The sequence below is a fragment of the Mesoplodon bidens genome (assembly GCF_964165515.1).
Source record: "Mesoplodon bidens genome assembly, chromosome: 15".
Taxonomy (NCBI): domain Eukaryota; kingdom Metazoa; phylum Chordata; class Mammalia; order Artiodactyla; family Ziphiidae; genus Mesoplodon; species Mesoplodon bidens.
Genome location: NC_138171.1, coordinates 59,389,925 through 59,412,473, shown reverse-complemented (window position 1 = coordinate 59,412,473; position 22,549 = coordinate 59,389,925). Strand labels below are relative to the sequence as shown.

Sequence of the window (22,549 nt, the reverse complement as noted above, 5' to 3'; positions counted from 1 at the left end):
CAGTAAAATTGGAATGACATGGAGAAGATTAGCATGGCCTCTGAGCAAGGATAACTCGCAAATTCATGAAACGTTCCATATTTTTCAGACTTACAGATATTGAAAACAAACTTATGGTTACCAAAGGGAAAACATATGGGGGAGGGATAAATCAGGAGCTTGGGATAACACACTACTATATAGAAGATAGATAACCAACAAGGACCTACTGTATAGCACAGGGAACTCTACTCAATATTCTGTAATAACCTATATGAGAGAAGAATCTGAAAAAGAATGGATATATGTATAACTGAGTCAATTTGCTGTACACCAGAAACTAACACAACATTGTAAATCAACTATATTCTAAAAAAATTTTTTTAAAGAAAACACCGTTAGTTGGGAGAAACTGCACAAAGAAGGTTTGGGAACCACCTTCAGGGTCCAAAGGCAAAAAGATCAGTTTCATAATTAAGTATCATATGTTTATATCAGCATCACAGTCCCAGAACATTCAGAAGACAATGGATTTTGATGTTTTCTTATGCGTATGTATCAAAGCATCACCAGAGAGAAAGGAGGTTAGAAACCAGCAAATCCAGCCCCCTCATTTTACAGATGATAAAACAAACTCAGGGAGTGGAAGGGAAGAAGCCAACAACACTTGCTAATCAGAGGCAGCTCTGGGATTAGAACTCACATCCTCCTGGCTTCCTTCCCATGTATCAATTTCCTCGGGCTGCCATAATAAGGTACCACATACTGAGCAGCTTAAAACAATAGAAATTTATTCTCTCATGGTTCTGGGGGACTGAAGTCTGAAATCAAGGCATCCACAGGGCCATGCTGCCTCTGAAGGCTCTTGGGAAGGATCCTTCTTTACTGCTTCCTGGCTTCTGGGGGTGGCCAGCGATCCTTGGAGTCCTTCGGCTTGCAGACACTTCACTCGAATTCCTGCCTGTTGTCACATGGCCTTCTCCCTGGGTGTGTCTGTACCTTTTTCGTTTTCGTTAATTAATGTATTTATTTATTTTTGGCTGCGTTGGGTCTTCGTTGCTGTGCGCGGGCTTTCTCTAGTTGCGGCGAGCGGGGGCTACTCTTCGTCGCAGTGCGCAGGCTTCTTATTGTGGTGGCTTCTCTTGTTGTGGAGCACGGGCTCTAGGCACGCAGACTTCTGTAGTTGTGGGGTGTGGGCTCAGTAGTTGTGGCTCACGGGCTCTAGAGCACAGGCTCAGTAGTTACGGCGCACGGGCTTAGTTGCTCCGTGGCATGTGGGATCTTCCTGGACCAGGGACTGTACCGTGTCCCCTGCATTGGCAGGTGGATTCTTAACCACTACTCTACCAGGGAAGTCCTGCCTTTTTTTTTTTTTTTTTTAATAAGAATCCCCATGATTGGATTTAGGGCCCACCCTAATCTAGTATGACCTCATCTTAATCTACATCTTAATTACATCTGCAAAAATCTAATTTCCAAATAAAGTCACATTCACAGGTATCACGGGTCAACACTTGAACATATATCTTTTGGAGGGGACACAGTTCAACCCATAACACCCCATTTCAGACATACCAAGATGTCTCGATGTTCAATCATAACCGTTCTTAGCAATACCTTCTCATTCTCACTGACAACTTGCCATGCAGCAGGCACTGTGCTGAGTACTTTATAGACATTATTTCATGTGTCTACACTGTAGACACTATTATTATCCTCATTTTACTGATGAGGAAACTGAAGCCCAGAGAGGTGAAGCAACTTGCCTGGTATCTCATGCAGTTAGTGAGGCTGATTGTAATTGCCAAAAGGGGTCACAGAAATATTTCCAGCCCCATGTGCCTCTCCAGAATGGTGTTGTTCCCCATCAAGAAGCAGAATCTATTTCTCCTCTATCTGAATTTGGGCAGGACCTTGTGACTGCCTCAATGAATAGGATATGGGGGAAGTGACTCTAGGTAACTCCCAAAACTAGGTCATGAATGGTGATACAACTTCCAGCTGCCTCTGTCTTTGAGGATGCTTGGTCCTGGAACCCAGCGGCCATGCTGTGAGGAAGCCCAAGCCAAGCACTTGGAGAGGCCCAGCCTACAAGCATCATGAACCTCCCCATGTGTGAGGGAGGGAGCCTTCAGATGATCCAGCTTCTGACATTTGGATCTTACAGATGAGGCCCCAGATAAGGATGAGCAGAGACAAGCCATCCTGACTGATGTGCTCTGCCTGAATTCCTGATCCATGGCATCTGTAAGCAAAATAAATGGTTGTTTTATGGCACTAAGTTTGGGGAGTACTTTGTGTTGCAGTCATAGCAACCAGAGCAGCTGGTAAGTGGGAGAGTCAGGGTTTGACATTGGGAGTCCCAACCTCTTTTCACTCGCCCTCCACCCTTCCCCGCTCTCACTCTCTGGTGAAACTCCAGCGTTACCAGTGGCTAGCAGCCTCTTCTCTCCCAGTCTGGGGACCTCTGACTAATCTCAAGAGCAGTTATTTTTATATGGAAAATAAAAATTAGAATTCAAAGGCAATTGTTCACAGAGTGTGTAAAAGCCTCTCTCGATGACAGCTGTGGTTCTTTCCACAAAGGAGAGCCACCAGCCCACTTATCACCCCTGCCCGCGCGCCCCCCCATGCAAGAAAACCTGAGTCAAACAAAAAGTAATGAGATCGTCTGTTCCTTCCTGCCGCCCATGCCGTTTGCTCAGATCACAAAGCTTCCTCCTCCTCCTTCTTCTTTTAAAATGAAGTCTCTGGGCTGTGGCGCAGTGGTTGAGAGTCCGCCTGCCGATGCAGGGGACACGGGTTCGTGTCCCGGTCCAGGCAGACCCCACATGCCGCGGAGCGGCTAGGCTCGTGAGCCATGGCCGCTGAGCCTGCGCGTCCGGAGCCTGTGCTCTGCAACGGGATAGGCCACAACAGTGAGAGACCTGCGTACCGCAAAAAAATTAAAAAATAAAAGTCTCCAAGGATCGGAGAGCCAGGCATTGTCTTTTCTGTGCCTACCTTGCTTCCTTCCAAAACAGTGGGACTTATGCCTTCCATTTGCTTTAGCATTTTCTTTTTTGGAGCTTACATCAAGGCAATTTATTAACAGAAAACAATAATTTGAGGAGTCCTTCTCACAAAGAGTGACCACGGCTACCCCCCTTCCTGCGGGTGCTGTCGGAGGGGATGGGGGTGACATCCTCAATCCGCCCAATCTTTGTTCCTGAGTGGGCGAGGGCTCTGAGGGCTGACTGGGCCCCGGGTCCAGGAGTCTTGGTCCTATTTCCTCCTGTGGCCCAGAGTTTGATGTGGAGGGCAGTGATGCCTAGATCCTTGCACCTCTGGGCTACATCCTGGGCAGCCAACATGGCAGCGTATGGAGATGACTCATCTCAGTCAGCCTTCACCTTCATCCCACCAGTTACACGGCAGAAAGTTTCCTTGCCAGAAAGATCGGTGACATGGACAAAAGGGTCATTGAAGGATGCAAAAATGTGGCACACACCAAATACATTTCCTCCCTTAGCCACCTGAGGGCCGAGGCTGATGACCGGTTCTTCCTTGTTTTCTTTCCCCTTGCAAGGTGCCATTTCTGTGCATCTTCTCCAGAATCCACCACCAGAAACAGAGAGAGGGAGAGGGCGGGGCGACGGCTCAAGCTCGTCTGCTTTAGCATTAAAAAAAAAATCATACTTAACACATGGGCAGGTCTAGAAGCACATCTATGGGCCTTGAGGCTTGAGAGCCAAGTCTGGCTGAATATTGTAACCAAACGTGGGGTCAGGCTGCTCGTCGCCCAAAAGCCAATAAAAAGGCAAGGGTGGTGGAAAGGAAACTTTGCTTTATTTTGGATGCCGGCAACTGGGGGTGGGGGCAGTGGATGCCTGTCCAAAGGCCGACTCCTCCCCCATCCCTCCCCTGTGACAATCTGGGGGTAAGAGCTTTTATAGGTGAAGGGAGAGGGCTACATGCAGAAACAGCACAGTCAGCTCTGACAGTCATCTTGAAATTGGTCATTGGTGGTCTGACCAGTGTCATCTTGACTGTTAAAAGTACAGTTAATCTTCAGTTCCAGGGTTGGTTTGTTTCCATTTCTTTATTTTTTTCTGAATTTTTGAATTTTATTTATTTTTTATACAGCAGGTTCTTATTAGTTATCTATTTTATACATATTAGTGTATATATGTCAATCCCAATCTCCCAATTCATCCCACACACCTCCCCGCCCCTGCCACTTTCCCCCCTTGGTGTCCACATGTTTGTTCTCTACATCTGTGTCTCTATTTCTGCCCTGCAAATCGGTTCATCTGTAGCATTTTTCTAGGTTCCACATATATGCATTAATACACGATATTTGTTTTTCTCTTTCTGACTTACTTCACTCTGTGTGACAGACTCTAGGTCCATCCACGTCTCTACAAATGACCCAAATTCGTTCCTTTTTATGGCTGAGTAATATTCCATTGTATATATGTGCCACATCTTCTTTATCCATTCATCTGTTGATGGGCATTTAGGTTGCTTCCATGACCTGGCTATTGTAAATAGTGTTGCAGTGAACATTGGGGTGCATGTGTCTTTTTGAATTATGGTTTTCTCTGGGTATATGCCCAGTAGTGGGATTGCTGAGTCACATGGTAGTTCTATTTTTTGTTTTTTAAGGAACCTCCATACTGTTCTCCATAGTGGCTGTATCAATTTACATTCCCACCAACAGTGCAGGATGGCTCCCTTTTCTCCACACCCTCCCCAGCATTTGTTGTTTGTAGATTTTCTGATGATGCCCATTCTAACTGGTGTGAGGTGATACCTCATTGTAGTTTTGATTTGCATTTCTCTAATAATTAGTGATGTTGAGCAGCTTTTCATGTGCTTCTTGGCCATCTGTATGTCTTCTTTGGAGAAATGTCTATTTAGGTCTTCTTTGAACTGGGTTGTTTGTTTTTTTGATATTGAGCTGCATGAGCTGTTTATATATTTTGGAGATTAGTCCTTTGTCCATTGATTTGTTTGCAAATATTTTCTCCCATTCTGAGGGTTGTCTTTTCGTTTTGTTTGTAGTTTCCTTTGCTTTGCAAAAGCTTTTAAGTTTCATTAGGTCCCATTTGTTTATTTTTATTTTTATTTCCATTACTCTAGGAGGTGGATCAAAAAAAATCTTGATGTGATTTATGTCAAAGAGTGTTTTTCCTATGTTTCCTCTAAGAGTTTTATAGTGTCCAGTCTTACATTTAGGTCTCTAATCCATTTTGAGTTTATTTTTGTGTATGGTGTTAGGGAGTGTTCTAACTTCATTCTTTTTTTTTTTTTTTGCGGTATGTGGGCCTCTCACTGTTGTGGCCTCTCCCGTTGTGGAGCACAGGCTCTGGATGTGCAGGCTCAGCAGCCATGGCTCACGGGCCCAGCCGCTCCGCGGCATGTGGGATCTTCCCAGACCGGGGCACGAACCCGTGTCCCCTGCATCGGCAGGCGGACTCTCAACCACTGTGCCACCAGGGAAGCCTAACTTCATTCTTTTACATGTAGCTGTCCAGTTTTCCCAGTACCACTTATTGAAGAGACTGTCTGTTCTCCATTGTATATCCTTGCCTCCCTTGTCACAGATTAGTTGACCATAGGTGCATGGGTTTATCTCTGGTTTTTCTATCCTATTCCATTGATTTATGTTTCTGTTTTTGTACCAGTACCATATTGTCTTGATTACTGTAGCTTTGTAGTATAGTCTGAAGTCAGGGAGTCGATTACTCCAGCTCTGTTTTTCTCCCTCAAGACTGCTTTGTCTATTCAGGGTCTTTTGTGTCTCCATACAAATTTTAAGATCTTTTGTTCTAGTTCTGTAAAAAATGCCACTGGTAATTTGATAGGGATTGCATTGAATCTGTAGATTGCTTTGGGTAGTATAGTCATTTTCACAATATTGATTCTTCCAATCCAAGAACATGGTATATCTCTCCGTCTGTTTGTGTCATCTTTGATTTCTTTCATCAGTGTCTTATAGTTTTCTGAGTATAGGTCTTTTACCTCCTTAGGTAGGTTTATTCCTAGATATTTTATTCTTTTTGTTGCAGTGGTGAATGTGATTGTTTCCTTAATAACTGTTTCTGATCTTTCATTGTTAGTGTATAGGAATGTAAGAGTTATCTGTGCATTAATTTTGTATCCTGGAACTTTACCAAATTCATTAATTAGATCTAGAAGTTTTCTGGTGGCATCTTTAGGATTCTCTATGTATAGTATCATGTCATCTGCAAACAGTGACAATTTTACTTCTTCTTTTCCAATTTGTATTCCTTTTATTTCTTTTTCTTCTCTGATTGCCATGGCTAGGACTTCCAAAACTATGTTGAATAATAGTGGACATCCTTGCCTTGTTCCTGATCTTAGAGGAAATGCTTTCAGTTTTTCACCATTGAGAATGATGTTTGCTGTGGGTTTGTCATATATGGCCTTTATTATGTTGAGGTAGGTTCCCTCTATGCCCACTTTTTGGAGAGTTTTTGTCATAAATTGGTATTGAATTTTGTCAAAAGATTTTCTGCATCTATTGAGATGATCATATGGTTTTTTTTCTTCAATTTGTTACTATGGTGTATCACATGGATTGATTTGTGTGTATTGAAGAATCCTTGCATCCCTGGGATAAATCCCACTTGACTGTGGTGTATGATCCTTTTAATGTGTTGTTGGATTCTGTTTGCTAGTATTTTGTTGACGATTTTTGCATCTATATTCATCAGTGATATTCATCTGTAATTTTCTTTCTTTTTTTTTTTTTTTTGTAGTATCTTTCGTTTTGGTATCAGGGTGATGGTGGCCTCATAGAATGAGCTTGGGAGTGTTCCTTCCTCTGCAAATTTTTGGAATAGTTTGAGAAGGATGGGTATTAGCTCTTCTCTAAATGTTTGATAGAATTCACCTGTGAAGCCATCTGGTCCTGGACTTTTGTTTGTTGGAAGATTTTTAATCACAGTTTCAATTTCATTACTTGTGATCAGTCTGTTCATATTTTCTATTTCTTCCTGGTTCAGTCTCAGAGGGTTGTGCTTTTCTAAGAATTTGTCCATTTCTTCCAGGTTGTCCACTTTATTGGCATAGAGTTGCTTGTAGTAATCTCTCATGATCGTTTGTATTTCTGCAGTGTCAGTTGTTACTTCTCCTTTTTCATTTCTAATTATGTTGATTTGAGTCTTCTCCCTTTTTTTCTTGATGAGTCTGGCTAATGGTTTATCAATTTTGTTTATCTTCTCAAAGAACAAGCTTTTAGTTTTATTGATCTTTGCTACTGTTTCCTTCATTTCTTTTTCATTTATTTCTGATCTGATGTTTATGATTTCTTTCCTTCTGCTAACTTTGGGGGGTTTTTTGTTCTTCTTTCTCTAATTGCTTTAGGTGTAAGATTAGATTGTTTATTTGAGATTTTTCTCTTTTTTTGAGGTAGGCTTGTATTGCTATAAAATTCCATCTTAGAACTGCTTTTGCTGCACCCCATAGGTTTTGGATTGTCATGTTTTCATTGTAAGATGTGTCTAGGTATTTTTTTACTTCCTCTTTGATTTCTTCAGTGATATCTTGGTTATTTAGTAACATATTGTGTAGCCTCCATGTGCTTGTGTTTTTTACATTTTTTTCTCTGTAATTGATTTCTTATCTCATAGCGTTGTGGTTGGAAAACACGCTTGATATGATTTCAATTTTCTTAAATTTACCAAGGCTTGATTTGTCACCCAAGATGTGATCTATCCTGGAGAATGTTCCATATGCACTTGAGAAGGGACTGTAATCTGCTGTTTTTGGATGGAATGTCCTATAAATATCAATTAAATCTATCTGGTCTATTGTGTCATTTGAAGCTTGTGTTTCCTTATTAATTTTCTGTCTGGATAATCTGTCCATTGGTGTAAGTGAGGTGTTAAAGTCCCCCACTATTATTATGTTACTGTCAGTTTCCTCTTTTATAGCTGTTAGCAGTTGCCTTATGTATTGAGGTGCTCCTGTGTTGGGTGCACATAATTTATAATTATTATATCTTCTTCTTGGATTGATCCCTTGATCATTATGTAGTTCCTTGTTTCTTGTAACATTCTTTATTTTAAATTCGATTTTATCAGATATGAGTATTGCTACTCCAGTTTTCTTTTGCTTTCCATTTGCATGGAATATCTTTTTCCAACCCCTCACTTTCAGTTTCTATGTATCCCTAGGTCTGAAGTGGGTCTCTTGAAGACAGCATATATATGGGTCTTGTTTTTGTATCTGTTCAGCAAGCCTGTCTCTTTTGTTAGGAGCATTTAATCCATTCACGTTTAAGGTAATTTTCAATATGTGTGTTCCTATTACCATTTTCTTAATTGTTATGGGTTTGTTTTTGTAGGTCCTTTTCTTCTCTTGTGTTTCCCACTTAGAGAAGTTCCTTTAGCATTTGTTGTAGAGCTGGTTTTGGTGGTGCTGAATTCTCTTAGCTTTTGCTTGTATGTAAAGCCTTTGATTTCTCCATCGAATCTGAATGAGATCCTTGCCAGGTAGAGTAATCTTGGTTGTAGATTCTTCCCTTTCATCACTTTAAGTATATCATGCCACTCCCTTCTGGCTTGTACAGTTTCTGCTGAGAAATCATCTGTTAACCTTATGGGAGTTCCCTTGTATGTTACCTGTCATTTTTCCCTTCTTGCTTTCAATAATTTTTCTTTGTCTTTAATTTTTGTCCATTTGATTACTATGTGTCTCGGCATGTTTCTCCTTGGGTTTATCCTGCCTGGGACTCTCTGCACTTCCTGGACTTGGGTGGCTATTTCCTTTCCCATGTTAGGGAAGTTTTTTACTATAATCTCTTCAAATATGTTCTCAGGTCCTTTCTCTCTCTCTTCTCCTTCTGGGACCCCTATAATGCGAATGTTGTTGTGTTTAATGTTGTCCCAGAGGTCTCTTAGGTTGTCTTCATTTCTTTTCATTCTTTTTTCTTTATTCTGTTCCACAGCAGTGAATTCCACCATTCTGCCTTCCAGGTCACTTATCTGTTCTTCTGCCTCAGTTATTCTGCTATTGATTCCTTCTAGTGTATTTTTCATTTCAGTTATTGTATTGTTCATCTCTGTTTGTTTATTTTTTAATTCTTCTAGGTATTTGTTAAACATTTCTTGCATCTTCTAGATCTTTGCCTCCATTATTTTTCTGAGGTCATGGATCATCTTCATTATCATTATTCTGAAATCTTTTTGTGGAAGGTTGCCTATCTCCACTTCATTTAGTTGTTTTTCTGGAGGTTTATCTTGTTCCTTCATCTGGTACAAAGTCCTCTGCCTTTTCATTTTGTCTGTCTTTCTGTGAATGTGGTTTTCCTTCCACAGGCTGCAGAATTGTAGTTCTTCTTGCTTCTGCTGTCTGCCCTCTGGTGGATGAGGCTATCTCTGTATCCATTTCTTGAGGCCAGTTTTCAGAATTGTGGCAGCTTATGTCATGGGTGGTCATCATGTAGTTAACTTCTCCACCTGGTGGGGGTTTCAGTATCTGTAAGACAGCTCACAGGATATGGCTCAGAATATTATCTATAGCTCTTGAGAAGGAACTAAAGGTCCTTGACTATGCTTAATGACTCAACTATTATTATTTAGTCTTGTTGGACTGTTTTCCTTTGTCTCTACGTTTTCTCACTTCTCTGATTAAACTTATTCTTTGGCTAAAGTTTTTCCACAGACAAAAGGCAAGCTGAGGACATGGGGCCAGGGGGAAGGACAATAGGGTCCTGCTCCATTTCAATACAAATCTGTGTTTTCTTTCTTCTGGACATGGGGATCAGTTAGCAGTCACTGCAAGGTGAAAATGAAAAAAACCAAAACCAAAAAACCCAACAATCTCAACCTAAGCTGTTTTAAAAAATAATAATAATTAAAACAAAGAAATCCATTCCCTTACATAATGGGGAAGTTCGGGCATGGTTTGACTTCGGATGAAGCTGGATCCAGGGGCTCAGGTAATAATACCATCCAGACTCAGAATCTCTGCCTTCCTTCACTTTGCCTTCTCTGTGGTTTCTTCATTTTCCTGCTTCTCTTGGGGTTCCCTGGCAACTTTGGATTCCTCATGTCACTGATCCAAATGCAGAGGAAGACAGAGTTTCTCTGTCTAAGAGCTGGAAAAGAAGTCAAGGTTGGAGCCTTGTTTTCTCTGGTTGGCCCTTCTTGGGTCGTGAGCTCTGCCCTGAACCAATCATCATGACCTGGAGATGGACCTGTTGGCTCCCTTTGGGTCAAAGGCTGTGAATTTGACCACACAGGAGATTGGTGAAAAGGGGGACACAGGGACTGCTATCACAGGAAAGAGGAGGATTTGGATAGCCATAAACGGTGACTACAGGGTGGAGTTGGGGTACACAGAGAAAGAAACGTTAAATATCCACAGCCCTATTAACTCTGTCAGGGCATTCACAGAAGGTAATACAGAAATGGTCATTATACACATTTGGAAAGATGCTGAAAACAACAAGGTCCTACTGTGTGGTGCAGGGAACTATATCCAATCTCCTGGGATAAACCATAATGGAAAAGAATATATATATATATATATATATATATATATGTGTGTGTGTGTGTGTATAACTGAGTCACTTTGCTGTACAGCAGAAATTAACAGAACATTGTAAATCAACTATACTTCAATCAAAAAAAAAAAAAAAGCAAGAAAAGATGCTGAGCTCACCGGTAATCTGGGAAATGCTAAGGAAAACATCCAGTGAGACATGACTTTCCCATCTCCCCCATCCAGTGACAAAATAAATGAAAGCTATATCCATCCAGTGTTGGCAAGAGTGTGGGGATCAGGGACTTATACACTGATGATGGGGTGCAAACTGGGGCTTCCTTTTGGGAAGACAATCTAACAATATTTTCTGAAAATTTAAATCCTCACTTCTAGAAATCTCTAGAAATAGCTATGAGTTCCCAAAGATCCAAAGATACATGTTCAAGTGATGACGGTGAAAGGGTTGTTTGTAAAAATGAGATTGTGGAAACACACTAACAGTCCATCAACAAGGAATCAACAAATATATTATAGCATCTTTGTCTGTGGAATACCATGCAGTTCCGTGCCACCATTAAAGTGAGAGGAGCAGTCCTATGAGAACTGACATGGGATGTTCTCTAAAATATATCAAATGTAAAAAACAAGATGCAAAAGATGCACAAGGTATGACCCCGTTTATGGAAAAAGAAAATATACGAGAGACAACAGAATGCCATGGTTACATGTATAGACTCTGGGGCCAGGCTGCCTGAGTTTGAATCCCAACTCCTCCTCTCCAAAGCTGCGTGACTTTGGGGAAGTTATTACACTTCTCTGGGTCTGAGTTTCCCCCTCTGTAAAAGAGAGATGATAAAAGAATTTGCCTCATGTGGCTGTTGTGAAGATTAAATACATTACGCTATGTAGATTGCTTGGGGCAGTGCCTGATATGTGGTAAATGCCCAGTTAGTGTTAGCTATTAGCCCTGTGCACATTATCTACATAAATGCAAAGAAAAAAGACAGTAAGAGTGTGCTCCAAACTGTTGATAGTGGAAGCGGATGAAGAGGGACTTCATAGTTTGCTCTATATAGATCTGGAGTGTTAGAATCTTTCACAACGAAATTACATTCAAGGATTACCAGGGTAATAGTTTTAATATCCCTCACCCTGAAATCCCCAGCCATGAGTTTGATTAACATTCTTCCTTTTGTGGGATGTTCTCATTCTGTGTGAACTCGTATTCTAATTCTGTGTGGCACAGGGCACAGCTTAGCATGATATATCCCCCACTCTTGTATAGTTGGAGAAGGGGAAGTTGCCAGGGATTAAGCCACTTGGCCAGTCTCAACCTTTGACTAACTGGTCACCCTGGGGCCCACACCCAGAACCCTGATCACCTCCAACCCCACCCCACTCCTGTCCCTACCGTGGGGTTCAGTCTTCAGCACCTTTTCCTCCTTCTTTAGGCTGTACAAATCATCCCCACTCAAAAAAGTCCTGTTCCATCCTCCTGCCAACACTTGGAAGCAGATACTATTATTACCTCATTTTCCAGGTGAGAAAATTGAAGGACAGAGTGGTTAAGTAGGGAGCCCTAGGTCACACAGCTAATAAATGACAGATCTGGGCTTCAAACCCATCTCTTTCTGATGTTAAGGCTTCTTTTCTTTTTTAACAGTTAGATTAAATAAGTGTTTTAAATAAGTCAGGTATGGAAGGGGTTACAGCTGGTGCCGTCCATCCAAGAAAACCTCATAGCAGGAATGTCTTCAAGGTTTCATCACTGCCAGCGTTCAGAGCTTGCCATAGCTGTATAGGGACTGCTGGCCTGGGCCCTCATCTGTGGTTTCATCTGGGTCAGACGGTCCCAGGCAAGAGGGCAGAGGCAAGATGAGAATGGAGGCCCAGGCTATGTTCAGTCCCTGGCCTCATCCCCACAAAGAGCTCAGGGCGGCCAAGAACTGGAGGTTTGAGCAAGTCAGCACAAAGGGAAGCGGAAACAGTGACTCAGCTCCGGGTCACCATTCCCTGCTTCTTTGCCTAAGAGATGAGTCATCACCTTGATGCCTTTAATTTTCAGACTTCTAACTCATCCCAGCCATGCATAGAAAGCTGATGAAGGACCGACCGCTCCCTGCCACATGGGCTGTGCCCCCAGATGGCCTTGAGTTCAAATTCAATCTCTGATACTTACTAGTCATGGGATTTTGACAAATCACTGAGCCTGCATTTCCCCACCTGTAACCTGGAGATGCTAATGCCTATCTTGCTAGGTTCCTTCACCTGATCAGTATTTATTGTGCACCTACTATGTGCCAGGTGAGAGGGATATGGTAATAAACAAGACAGACAAACTTCTGGCACCTGTGAAACTTACGTCCTAGTGGGAGAAAACATGTATATATAATGTAATGTCAGTTGGTGTTAAGAAAAATTAAATGGATGAGGCAAGAGAGGGTCAAGAGGGTTGAAGGAATACTTCCCTGGTGGTCCAGTAGGTAAGAATCTGCCTTCCAATGCAGGGGACGCGGGTTGGATCCCTGGTCGGGGAACTAGGATCCCACATGTCATGGGGCAACTAAGCCCTCGTGCTGCAACTACTGAGCCCGCACGCCACAACTAGAGAGAAGTCCGTATGCCGCAGTGAAGGATCCCGCATGCTGCAACAAGGATCCCACGTGTCACAACTAGGACCCGATGCAGCCAAATTGAAGAAAAAAAAAAAAAAAGAGGGTTGAACGAAACAGTTTCCAGTGTCCAGCACGGGGCCTGCACATAGTAGAGCCTCAGTGAAGAAATATGAATTCCCTTTCTTGCAGGTTTAGGAAGGAAGGACCACATGGTTTTCAGCCCTGAAGAGGCTTCCCCTCCCTGGAGGAGATGCCAGGTGACAATTCCCACACAGGGTCCCAGGACTGGCTGAGGATTCCCCGCCTCAGAGCAGTGGAGGGGAAAGCTGTTCAGGGTGTGCGTGTGTGTGCGTTTAATATATTTTTTAATTGAGGTGAAGTTCATACAACATAAAGTTACCATTAACCATTTAAAAGTGAACAGTTCAGGGAATTCCCTGGTGGTCCAGTGGCTAGGAATCTGCGCTTCCATTGCAGGGGACATGGAACTTAAGATCCAGCATGCATCTCAGCCAATTGAAAAAAAGAAAAAGTGAAAAATTCAGTGACTTTTTTTTAATAGAAAGTAACTCTTTTTAAAAAAAATATTTATTTATTATTATTTATTTTGGCTTCGCTGGGTCTTAGTTGTGTCAGGCAGGCGGGATCTAGTTGCCCCCTGCATTGGGAGAGCAGAGTCTTACCCACTGGAGCACCAGCGAAGTCCCAACAATTCAGTGACTTTTTTTTCTTAATATTTATTTTATTTATTATTTATTTAATTTATTTATTTGGTTGCGCTGGGTCATAGTTGCGGCAGGCAGGCGCCTTAGTTGCAGCTCGCTGGCTCCTTAGTTGTGGCATGCGAACTCTTAGTTTCGGCATGCATGTGGGGTCTAGTTCCCCCACCAGGGATTGAACCTGGGCCCCCTGCATCGGGAGCGTGGAGTCCCAACCACTGCACCACCAGGGAAGTCCCAATTCAGTGACGTTTAATACATTCACAGTGTTGTACAACCATCACCTCTATCTAGTTTCAAGACATTTTCAGCACCCCAAAAAATTCCTGTACCCACTAAGCACTCACTCCTCATTCCTCCTCCTCCCAAACCCCTGAAAACCACTAGTCTGCCTTCTGTCTATAGATTTACCTCTTCCAGACATTTCATATAAATGGAAGCATACAATATATGACCTTTTGTGTCTGGCTTCTTTTACTTATTGTGATGTTTTTGAGGTTCATCCACATTGTGGCATGCATCAGAACTTCATTCCTTTTTATGGCAGAATATTATTCCATCATAGGGATAGACCAAATGTGTTTATCCCTTCATCAGTTGAACTGCATTCTTATGCTTTACCCTCTAGACACATCGCATGCCCCATCCCAGCCCTGGGAGCTGATTCCAGGAAGCACTGAGAGGGAGAGAAGTGAGACAGGGAAGGGAGAAGAACCAATAAAGGGTGTGTTAATGGGCAGGGTACCATGTTGGACAACAGGGCCTGTTTCCCTGGGGGTCCCCTGAGAGTCTGTGTGGAGTGCAGGTCACTGTGACTCCAATGGAGGGCAGAGAGCCTGAGGCATTTATTCACCGTCTGTCCTTCCTGGTTGAGGGAAGCCCTCAGGACTTGAACTCCCCCCACGTTTCCAGGGTGAGCCTGTGTTGGGTTGAGTTGGAGAGCGCCCTCAGGTAGAGAAGAGGAGAGGTGCAGGTTAGAGCTCAGGTGAAGGAGAGGATGTAACAAGAGTCAACAGCCTCTGGGACGCTTACGTGCGTGATGCTTGATTCAGGCTGGGCAAACATGCACGTGCCTTATAAATATCAGTTCATGGATTCCTCATGACAGCCCCATGAAGCAAGTGTTGCTGTCACCCCCATTTTACAGATGGAGAAACTGAGGCATGGGAGAACGGCAAACAGCTTGTACAAGATGACACAGCAAGTCCTAGCAGTGCAGGATTCAAACCCAGAAAGTCTATGCTTGTCACGACCACTTACTACTCTTGCCCACTCTGTTTTGCTTCCTTTCGTGCCTTCCATACTTACTGAGCACCAACTCAACCTGGCTGGTCTCAGCTTGGGGATCACCTCCCCTAAGAAACCTTCCATGACCATCCATCAAAAGTAGACGCCTCCTGCTGCTATGTATGGCAGAATTCTATTAGCTTTCCTCATAACACTTAACAGTTTGCAATTATTTTATTTGTTGCTTTACTGATTTATCATCTGTCTCCACCACTAGACTCCAGCTTCATGAGGACAGCAGTCCATCTGTCTTGTTCACTATTGCACTCCCAGTTCCTACCTCAGGGCGTGGCTCAGAATAGGAGGCTAATAAGAGCTGTGTAATTAAATAAATGAACCCACCGTACAAAACATACTGATGTCATATTTCTATACTCCTGACATATACAAATTATACTGTTTCCAAATATTAATTAACGAAGCCTTTGGAATTTCCGTGAGGGGTTGGCCAAGAGTGCTTCCATGTGGATGATCCAAGACGCAAATAGAGTGAAATGATTTATTCTGGGTCACTGATGACAGTGTCTGGAAATAGAAATGTACTCCAAAACCTTTGTTCTAATTAGTCAAGGTAATTGTTAGGCACAATTATCTAGGCATAAATGTCCTCAGCCAGGCTGTTTTATAACCCTTGGAATTTAATATCTTTACTAATTTTGCTTTAATGACAGGGTCAGCTGTGACTTGCCACCCCCAAAACATTTTTGCTTTTTCTGAGCTATCAAAATGTTTCTCTCAGGCTCCCTGGTGGCGCAGTGGTTGAGAATCTGCCTGCCAATGCAGGGGACATGGGTTCGAGCCCTGGTCTGGGAAGATCCCACATGCCGCGGAGCAACTGGGCCCATGAGCCACAACTACTGAGCCTGCGCACCTGGAGCCTGTGTTCTTCAACAGGAGAGGCCACGACAGTGAGAGTCCCGCGCACTGCGATGAAGAGTGGCCCCCACTCGCCGCAACTAGAGAAAGCCCTCGCACAGAAATGAAAACCCAACTCAGCCAAATAAATAAATAAATAAATAAAATTTATTAAAAAGAAAATGTTTCTCTCAAAATACAAACTTTTCAATAATAGATGCTTTGACTCACTCACTGTCACATTCTGGAATTGTCCCTCAAATTACTTCCCTCTAATATAGTTTTTGTTTTTCTCTTTTTGTTTTTGGATTAAAAAATTTTTTTTTAAATTGAAGTCTGATTTATTTGCCATGTTTCAGGTGTACAGCAAAGTGATTCTATTCTTTTTCAGATTCTTTTCCATTATAAGTTATTACAAGATATTGAATATAGTTCTCTGTGCAGTTTTGGGTTATTTTTAGAGGTCAATTCTGATCCCCTTACACACTCCGCTCCTGGCTCATTTATTGATTGAATCAGTATTTACTACACCCCCTACCAGGAGCAGGGCTCTGTGACCACACCAGGGAAGATGGGGAAGGAAACTCAGTTCCCACCCTGAAAGAAAACACTGAGTATTTCTGGAAGTGTGAGGAGGGTTTGCAGCATTTAACTTACTTCTTTATCTTCCTCTTGACCTCTATCATAGCCAACATTTCCCGAGGTCTTACTCTCTGTGAAGCATGGCATTGGCATTGCTAATTTAATCCTCAAAACAGACCTCTGAGCAAAATACTATTATTAGTGCTATTTTTATCATCCCCATTTTACAGATGAGGAAACTGAGGCCCAGGGCTTAAGTGATTTGTCCTAAATCATGCTGCTGGTGGGTAAATAATGGTAGCAGGATCTGAACCCAGGGAGTTGATATCAGAACCTACGCTCTTACCCACTATAGGAGACTCACTATACTGGAATTTTTGATTGCCCAGAAAGCCCCCCAGGTTCTCTGACATTGCATGTCCTTCTATATATTCACTCAGTAAACATTTGCCAGGGACTCTCTGTCTGTTGACAAGGCCCCAGTGAGGCCATGAGCAGGGTATGGAGATGAACCAGTGTAAACTCTTGCCATAGAATCTGGGTAGTTTGGGGGAAGGACCAGGATTTTGGAGCCAGATCCTGGACTCAAATCTTGGCTTGGTCAGTAATTAAGGTTGCCAGATTTAGCAAATAAAAATATAGGTCACCCAGTTATATTTAAATTTCAGATAAACAGTGAATAATTTTTTAGTATCACCGTGTTCCATGCCAGGTTTTGTTGTATTTTATCTGGCAACCTTACAGGTAATTGCTTTGTGACCATGAGTACTCACTCAATCTGTCTGATCTCAGATTTCCTGTGTTCAAAATGAGGATAATGATCACCATTTCACAAGATTGCTCAGAGGAGTGAAAGAGCACCTTTATGTAAAGTACTCAGAATGCTTCAGCCTTTCATAACTGGTCCATTTCCACAGACAGCCCACTCCAAACTGCTCCATGCAGTAGCTGAGGTTGAGGGACTTTTAAAATCAGCTCAGGCCACAGCCTACTGAAGACCCTTTGAGGTTCCCACAGCTCCTAGACTAAAGCCCACAGGCATCTGGATGTTTTCTAAAGTCCCGCAGGCTGTAGATGGTATCCAGGACAGAGACACTTCTCAGGAACCCAGCCCAGGGGCTAACCCCATCCATATCGTTTTTCTCGCAACCCATCTTCTCTCCCCAAAGTCAAGTGCCTGGGACAGTAAGCTCTCAGCATGAAGGAGGAGGGAAAATGCACGGGGGATTTAGGGCGTGAGATGTTGCAATAATCCAGTGTGACCCCACCAGATATATTTTGAATCCAAACGCCTCTCTCCAGCCTCTTTTCTCCTCTCTATCACGGTTGCCCTATCCAGGCACCACCACCTCTTGCCTGTATTATTTATTTATTTGTTTGTTTGTTTATTTCTTTTTGGCTGCATTGGGTCTTCATTGCTGTGCACGGGTTTTTCTCTAGTTGCAAGAGAACGGGGCTTACTCTTCATTGAGGTGCACGGACTTCTCATTGCGGTGGCTTCTCTTGTTGCAGAGCACAGGCTCTAGGCGCATGGGCTTCAGTAGTTGTGGCATGTCAGCTCAGTAGCTGTGGCTCGTGATCTCTAGAGCGCAGGCTCAGTAGTTGTGGTGCACAGGCTTAGTTGCTCCGAGGCATGTGGGATCTTCCCTGCCCAGGGCTCAAACCCACGTGCCCTGCATTGGCAGGCGCATTCTTAACCACTGAGCCACTAAGGAAGCCCTGCCTACATAATTTAAATAAACTTCTTCTTTTTTTTAATTTAATTTATTTTAATTAAAAAAAAATTTTGGGGCTGCACCAGGCAGCATGTGGGATCTTAATTCCCCAACTTGGATCAAACCCATGCCCACTGCAGTGGAAGCGCCCAGTGTTAACCACTGGACCGCCAGGGAAGTCCCACTTTTTTTTTTTAAATTACATAATTAATTTTTTTATTTGAAATTGTTTTTATTTTATATTGGAGTATAGTTGATTAACAGTGTTGTGTTAGTTTCAGGTGTATCAGTAAACTGATGGCTGGTCTCCCAGCTTCCACATTAAAACTCACAAGAGCAAAATTTTTATTGTGGAAAAATTTCAAAAAATAGACAAAAGTAGAGAGAAGAAAATAATGAACATAATTTCAACAACAATCAGCTAATCAGCTTATGGCCAATCCAGTTTTACCCATTCCCCGGACCCCTGGGATTTTTAATTCCTCCACTCCAGGATTTCTTTTCTTTTTTTTTTTTTGTTGAAGAATTTCAACCTCAAGGACAGGATAATCTGACTTTTCATCAATTCCCCTGCAAACATATTGTTTGTTATGGCATAAACTTTATTCCAAAATTTCATCAGGGATTTGCTTTTGAATCCAAAGTTTTGATACTCAAAATGAAAGTTTAGAGACCTTTAAAAAAAAAAAAAGCCTCTCTTTTACAAATCCTGCAAATCAAAAGCCTTGGCTTTCAGGATTATTGTCTCTGCCATGAATTTCAAAAGCCTGCTTAGGAACTCATAAAAGCCAAGAATTTAGCTCTTTGGCACTTTCTTTTTTTTTGAATTGCTTTGGGTCAAGCTTCTCCAAGGGGTGTATCCAGAATGATTCAGGCCTCAGCCTCAATACTTGGTTTTGTGGAGAGAGAGGTCACAGGATTTCTTTTAAAAAGGGAACAAACATAGCATTGCTGCATGTGCAGAAAATGTTACCCAGGACTATTTTTATTGTTGTTCAAATAATAATTTTAGTGAATTTAAGTGATTTCTCAGAATGTTCACAGATGTGAAGTCCACAACACTGTTTTTCCATAGACTTTTAAGCTCTTTGAGTACAATTTCTCCTAATATAAACTTTTACAAGACCCTAACTTCCAAGTTTGGGGGGGTTATTTTCTATTTAATGTTTCAATATCCTGGGTGTTTCTGCAAGAGTAGCTTGCTTCTCAGGGCTGTGCACCAGGGCACCCTTGCAAACAAGTGTCCTGGATGTCACCTAGAGTCTCATGTCATTTGAAAATTCTGCTTAGCTTTGCATCATCTGATTTCCTTGGTCATAAGCATTGGCATTAATGTTGAAGTTAGCCACCTGTTTTTTTTTTTTTAAAGTAAGATTTTATTTTTAGGCAAATCCACTGAAATCTCCCAATATTTTTCAAACCAAAAATCACCAGAATCAGGACTTACCCTCAGGCCTGGACATGATACAGACAAACCGAAGGGAAAGGAAGGATGGTTAGTGGTGAGAACCACTTACTGAGAATAGAATCACTGGTGTTTATCCTTAGCTCAGCCAACAGCTTCCCTGGTGACCTGATGTGCCAACGCTGGGTTCAGTTACCAAATGGGCAGTTTGCCTGATGACAAAATCAGAATATACTGAGTCCTCAAAGCCAGAGGCAAGAACCCTTGTGTTTTTTTAAAGTGGCCCAAATTATCACCATTGGGTATGACTTGATTGTTTTTTTTTAAATAAACTCTTAAAGGTACAACTCTTTTAGATTTACAGCAAAGTTGCAAAGATAGTAGAGATTTCCCGTATAACCCACATCCACTTTACTCTATGATTTTCCTGCATTATAAACGTCTTACATTATTCCCATATATATGCTACAGTTAATGGACCAATATTGATACATTTTTACTTAAGTCTATACTGTGTTCAGATTTCCTTAGTTTTTACCAAATGCACTTTTTCTGGTCCAGAATCCCACACAGGACACACATAATTACATGGAGGCATCATGGCTCCCTAGATGCCTCTTGGTTGTGACAGTTTCTCAGACTTTCTTGGTTTTTTGTTTTTTCCATTTGAGATGTAATTCATATACTACAATATCCATTCTTTCAAAGTGTACACTTCAGTGGGTTTTAGTATCTTCAAAAACTGTGCAGTCATCACTACTAGTCCCTGAACATTTTCTTCACCTCTGTAAGAAAACACACACCCACGTAGCACTCAATCTGCATGGCCCCAGCCCCCAGCTCCCAGCAACCACTAATCTACTTTCTGTCTCTATGGATTTGCCTATTCTGGAAATTTCATATAAGTGGAATCATACAACAGGTGGCCTTTTGTGTCTGGCTTCTTTCTCTAAGAATGACGTCTTCAAGGTTCATCTGTGTTGTAGCAGGTATCAACTCTTTGTTCCTTTTTCATGACTGAATAATATTCCACTGAAGGGATATAGCACATTTTGGTTATCCAAAATGTGGATTTATCAATGATGGACATACTCACTTTTGGCTGCTATGACTTTCCTTAATAACTTTAAGGAGAACTGCTTAGGTATTTTGTAGAATGTCCTTCATGTGTTTCTCATGACAATGCTACTGTTATGGGTTCTGGGGAGGAAAACCATAGAGGTAAAGTATCTTCTCATTGCCCGCATTGAAGGTGTATGCTACCGGTATGATTTCTCACACTTGATGTGAACTTTGATCACCTGGCGGAGATGGTGTCTGTCAGATTTCCACACTGTAATGTGCCCTAATTTTAATAGACTGTTGCATCAATTTCCTCTTTGGCTGTGTGGTTGTAATTCTGACATTAATTTTTGCTGCATAGATCTATTCAAAGGAAGGCTGGTTTTAACTTATTTGATTTGAATTCATGCTTTAAAGAGAGACCTTTTATTTTTTTCAGATAGAAGACATTTAATTACATTAAAATATCACACTGAAGTGATTTGTAGAGATTTTTAAGCAAATATTTAATATGCAGTGTTGGTGGGGATGTAGAGAAACAGACATTTCATAGGCCGTCTGGAGTTAGGGTCAAGATGGGGAGGAAGTTTGACATTTCACACCCAAAGTCTTAAAATGTGCCACCTGAATCCATCAGTTCTACGTTTAGAAATTTATATGAAGAAAACAAATACATATGCCAAGATTTGACCAAAACAAAGAAAAATCCTAATCCAACTCAGTATGGTATATTTGTAGGAACCAAAAATCGAAACCTAAGTGCCCCAAATAGAAAATTAGCTTTAAAATCGATGACATAACCCCAGAACCCAATGCCAACCAACCATTTAAAAGGATGTAAAGGTGTGAGTAGCTAATCACAATTTATGGCAGGGAAAAGAAGATGAAAAACAGAGCTGATAGGAAAATTCTAATTTTGTAAAACAAATGTATATATGTATTTGCATAGAAAAAATAATGGAAGGATATGTATGAAAATATTACATTTGTTTTTTGAGTTGTGGGCCAAGAGTTTGGTTTCTTTCCATTTATTTGTATTTTTACATTTCCTTACAATGACTAGGTTTTGATTTTGTCATAAGAAAAAATTAGTTTTAATTTTTAAAGTTATTTTTGATCTACTACATTGAATAATGTGATTTCTATGTATTTAGCCATCAAAGTGCACTTTAGAAAGGAACCTGACAAATAATTATATCATCACACTAGGCCAATCCCAGGTCTACTGCTTTTTTCGTTTTTCCACACCCCGAGGCATGCAGGATCTTAGTTCTTAGTTCCATGACCGGGGACCAGGGATCAGAACCCCACCCCCCCGGCCTCCACCCAGTGGAAGCGTGGAGTCTTAACCACTGGACTGACAGGGAAGTCCCTACTGCTTATTTTCTGTATCAGCCAGGGTCCCTGCACCAGAGAGGTGGCTGCTCAAATCGGGTGAGTTGAGGAGAGAGCAGTACAGGGGATCATGTTGTACTTGGAGGCCAGTGACAGCTGAGTTACCTCTCCTGTGCTGGAAAGGCAAGGAGAGGGAGTGGTCACCAGTAGTCAGAATGGGTAGCCTGCTGCCACCCCACCGGTAAAGAGCTGGGGGCATAAGTACCCTGACTCATGTCCCTCCCTCTGCTCTCTTTTTGGGCTCCCGTCGTCTAGACTACTGGAGATGAGAGGGCATATCCCAGTTTGTGGACATGGGCTACACTGGTCAACCTTCCTGTGCTGGGAGCCGAGAGAAGAATGTCCAGAGTGGACCTGGAAGGGTGGCCAGAGGACAGCCAGCCAAGGGCCACGGGAGCTTGTTTGAGTTGTTTAACCTCTATAGTATAATAAGAA

General features: G+C 42.0%; 1 pseudogene across 1 annotated transcript; it reads right to left on the bottom strand.

Moving 5' to 3' along the window:
* Window positions 1-3,063: 3,063 nt before the first annotated feature.
* On the bottom strand, window positions 3,064-3,622 carry LOC308628871 (small ribosomal subunit protein uS11-like; annotated as a pseudogene). The gene has a single exon. The product of its transcript is annotated as a small ribosomal subunit protein uS11-like (transcript).
* Between the last annotated feature and the right edge of the window lie 18,927 nt (window positions 3,623-22,549).